Source organism: Gossypium arboreum, chromosome 4 (assembly GCF_025698485.1).
Source record: "Gossypium arboreum isolate Shixiya-1 chromosome 4, ASM2569848v2, whole genome shotgun sequence".
In the NCBI taxonomy this organism is placed as follows: Eukaryota; Viridiplantae; Streptophyta; class Magnoliopsida; order Malvales; family Malvaceae; genus Gossypium; species Gossypium arboreum.
In genome coordinates, this window is record NC_069073.1 from 105,280,394 (window position 1) to 105,285,117 (window position 4,724).

General features: G+C 36.2%; 1 non-coding gene across 1 annotated transcript; it reads left to right on the forward strand.

Moving 5' to 3' along the window:
* The first annotated feature begins 3,262 nt into the window (after positions 1–3,262).
* Positions 3,263–3,368, forward strand: LOC128292425 (small nucleolar RNA R71). The gene has a single exon (XR_008282410.1). It is a non-coding gene; the product is annotated as a small nucleolar RNA R71 (small nucleolar RNA).
* Positions 3,369–4,724: the final 1,356 nt, after the last annotated feature.

Here is a 4,724-nt window from a genome sequence, read left to right on the forward strand (position 1 = left end):
ATCACTGAATGACTTGATCTACACATATACGAAAAAGAAAAGGATCTTCTTAAAAGTAGTTTTTCACATCAGTAAAGAATCGTTTCTTTTGCTGATGTGTCAACCCTTTTGGGATAATGTTAGCAGCTAAAAAATTCACGATGTTTGCAAACCAAGGTACCTCTGAGTCAGAAATAGCAAAAAATTGTCCTTCAAGGAACAAATCATTTATTTCCACTTCATCTAGCTCTTTAGTATTTGAATTTTCAAGCCTTGATAAATGATCAGCTGCGAGATTTTTAGCTCCTTTCTTATCTTGAATTTCCAAGTCAAATTCCTGCAATAGAAAAATCCATCGAATGAGAGGAGGTTTTGCATCAGTCTTAGTTAACAGATAACGAAGGGTAGAATGGTCAGTAAAAACGACAACTTTAGACAATATTCGATACGGCCTAAATTTATCGAATGCAAAAACTACAGCTAACAATTCTTTCTCTGAGGTAGTTTAGTTCTCCTGTGCGGCTGTCAAAGTTTTGCTAGCATAATAAATAGGTTGAAAGTGCTTGTCCCTTCACTGTCCCAAAACTGCACCTATTGCAAAGTCACTCGCATCACACATTAGTTCAAAAGGTAAATTCCAATCAGGTGCTATTATAATTGGAGCATTAATCAATTTATCCTGTAGAGTATTAAATGCTTCTAAACATTCCTGATCAAAATTAAAGAGCATATCTTTTTCTAGTAATTTGGTCAAAAGCTTAGCTATTTTAGAAAAATCTTTACTAAATCTTCTATAAAACCCAGCATGTCCTAAAAAACTTCTAATAGCTTTTAACGAACTAGCAGAAGGTAATTTTTCAATGATTTTGGCTTTAGATTTATAAACCTCAATCCCTTTACTAGAAATTTTATGTCCTAGCACATTACCTTCTTGAACCATAAAGTGACATTTTTCCCAGTTAAGTACAAGGATCGTTTCCTCACATCTTAGTAGAACTCATTTTAAAATTTTAAGGCAAAGATGGAAAGAGTTACCGAATACCGAGAAATCATCCATAAATACCTCCATGATATCTTCTACGAGTTCGTCAAAGATGGCCATCATGCAACGCTAGAACGTAGCAGGAGCATTACATAAACCAAAGGGCATTCTTCGATAAGAAAATGTACTGTATGGACATGTGAATGTCATTTTTTCCTGATCTTCAGGAGCTATTGGGATTTGAAAATAGCCAGATAGTCCGTCCAAGAAGCAGTAGTACATGTGCCCTGATAGTCTTTCCAACATTTGGTCAATGAATGGTAAGGGGAAGTGATATTTTCTCGTGGCATCATTTAGCTTCCTATAGTCAATACAAACTCTCCATCCTGTGACTGTCCTAGTTGGAATTAGTTCATTCTTCTCATTGGCTACCACAGTCATGCCTCCTTTCTTAAGAACAACCTGCACTGGACTTACCCAAGAACTGTCAGAAATAGGATCAATAATTCCAGCATCTAGAAGTTTAATTACATTAGCTTTAACAACTTCCTTCATGTTGGGGTTCAGTCATCTTTGAGCTTGCACAACTGGTTTATATTCATCTTCCATTAAAATTTTGTGGGTGCTAAAAGAAGGGCTGATCCCTTTAATGTCAGAAATTTTCCAAGTTATGGCTTTTTTATGTTCTTTTAATACTTGGATTAATTCCTCTTTCTCCTTGGGTTGCAAATTAGACGCAATAATAACTGGTAATGTAGAATTATTTCCAAGGAATGTGTATTCCAAGTGATTTGGTAATTGTTTAAGTTCCAGTTTAGGAGGTTCTTCAATAGAGGGTTTTTGCTTAAAATCATCGTTCCCTTTAATGTCCTCATATTGAGCTTGTCTTTGGGAAGATTCATCTATCTCTTCTCTTTGGGCATGGCACAGTTCCAACGTGTCTTATGTATGATTTCTTGAAAAGAATCTTGAGAAGCATGATCAATAGAGTCAATAAAATAGCATAAGTCATCTTGTTCCCTAGAAAATCTTATGGCATCATAAATTTTAAAAACAATTTCTTCGTCACCTACTCTAAGTACCATTTTACCATCACCCACATCAATAACAACCCTAACAGTGGCTAAAAATGAACGCCGTAAGATTAAAGGCCCTTCAACATCTTCATCCATATCAAGCACAACGAAGTCAACAAGGAATATAAATTTATCTACTTTTACAAGTATGTCCTCTATAATACCCCCAGGATATTTAACAGATCTATCAGCTAGTTGAATACTCATCCTAGTGGGTTTAGGTTCCCCAAGACCAAGTTGTTTAAACATTTTATATGGCATCAAATTAATGCTAGCACCTAAATCAGCTAGTGCCTTATCGACGTTAAAACTACCAATTAAGCAGGGTATAGTAAAACTTCCTAGATCTTTTAGTTTGGTTGGCAGTTTGTTTTAGAGTATAGCTGAACATTCCTCATTAAGTTCCACTGTAGATAAGTCTTTAAACTTCCTTTTGTTTGTTAAGAGCTCCTTTAAAAATTTTGCGTATGTAGGCATCTGCGATATAGCTTCAACAAAAGGTAAGTTAATATGTAGTTGTTTAAAAAAATCAAGGAATTTACCAAAATGTGCTTCCATGCGGTCTTTCTTCAACTTTTCTGGGTATGAAATTGGTGGTTTATATTCCTTCGGCATTGGATTGGCATTGCTTTCAGGTTTTACCTCCTCTCCTTTGCTTCTGTCAGCTTCTTGTTGTGGCTTCTTTTCTGATTCAGCTAACACTTTCCCACTCCTCAGTGTAATTGCTTTCACATGTGCTTTTGGATCGGGTTCGGTGTTACTAGGTAGATTTCTTGGTGCTCTTTCTGAAATCATCTTAGCCAGCTGTCCAATTTGAGTTTCGAGCCCTTGGAACGATGCTTGTTGATTTTTGAGCATCGTCTCGGTAATCTAAAAATGAGTCTCTAACACCGAGATGAATTTGGTTAGCATCTCCTCAAGGTTCAGCTTCTTTTCCTGTTGATAGGGTGGTTGTTGAAAACTCGGAGGATTCTGTGGCCTTTGATTCCCTTGACCATCCCAGGAGAAATTTGGGTGGTTCCTCCAATCTGCATTATAAGTATTGGTATAAGGGTTATTTTGAGATCGAGGATTATTACCCATGTAATTTAATTGTTCGTTCTCCATGTTGTGGCCATAGGATTGATATTCTGAATTGCTTGATCCACCAACTGCTGCATCAATCATCTGTCTTGTCGAGGGGTTCACACCATTGTAGAATGTTTGAACTTGAAACCATAGAGGTAATCCATGGTGAGGACACCTTCGCAGTAGGTCCTTGTATCTCTCCCATGCATCGTAAAGAGTTTCTAAGTCCATCTGCACAAACGAAGAGATATCATTATGTAATTTGGCCGTTTTAGCCGGCGAAAAATATTTCCATAAAATTTTTTCGGTCATTTGTTCCCAAGTAGTAATTGACCCTCGTGGTAATGAGTTCAACCATTGTTTAGCTTTGTCCCTCAATGGAAAAGGGAATAACCGAAGACGAATGGCATTGTCAGAAACGCCATTAATTTTAAATGTATCGCAAAATTCCAAAAAATTGGCCAAGTGAGTGTTTGCATCCTCGTCCTGCAAACCATCAAACTGAACAAATTGTTGTATCATTTGAATAGTTTTAGGTTTTAGTTCAAAATTATTCGCAGCAATAGCAGGACAAACTATACTTGACTCAGTTCCTGTTAAAGTAGGTTTAGCATAATCATATATAGTACACGGAGCAAGAGTTTGATTAACAGTAATTGCAGGAGGTAGCGGATTTTCTTGGTTTTCAGCCATCTCCTCGGTTGTGGTTGAGATATCGTCCTCTTGCTCTTCCTCTGTGTATGTTAGGCTTCGCCTTATTACTCTTCTATTTCTGCGAGCTGTGCGATCGATTTCTTCGTCAAAGAGTAGTGGTCCTGACGGGTTTCTTCTAGTCATAAACTATAAAAACCTGCCTAGAGAAAGAGAAAGTAAATTAATAAATAATAATAATAAAATAAAATTAACTTGCAATTAAAATAAATGGATAAAGAAATAAAAATTGAGTGTTCCTAAATCTTAACTCCCCGGCAATAGTGCCAAAAACTTGATACGTGATTTTGTGTGATAAGTTTTATAAATTTATAATTAATCGTTCTTGAAACTAACTATTATCACGATGTAGGCAAGTGTACCTATCGAACAGTAGTATAGCTTTAGCAAGACCGGATTGTCGAACCCAAAGGAACTAAAAGTACTAGTAATGACTATCTTTTTATTATCTAGCCTAAGAATAAAGGGGTTTGTTTTAACTAATTAATTAACTAAACTAAGAATTCACAAAAAATAGAATTGGGGGATTACTTTTGGAAAACGATTGAAATAAGACAATACCTAAGGAAAAATCCACCTAGACTTTACTTGTTATTCTGACTCTGAATCAGACGATTTATTCATTTAACTTGATCCGTAGAAATCCCTAAGTTATATTGTTAGTCCTCTCGAGACTAACAACGTCTAACCCTAGGTTGAATAACTGAAATCTCTTTCTAATTAACTCCCTAGGGTTGCATTAACTCAATGTATGGATCCCCTTATTAGGTTTCACCCTAATCCGAAAAAATCATGTCACCCTATCTCTAGGCGCGCAACCAACTCCGCTTAATTATGACAAATGTACTGTTAGATAGGGTCTATTCCTCCTTTGAATAAGAGCTTAACTTGAATCAATATCCTAGAAT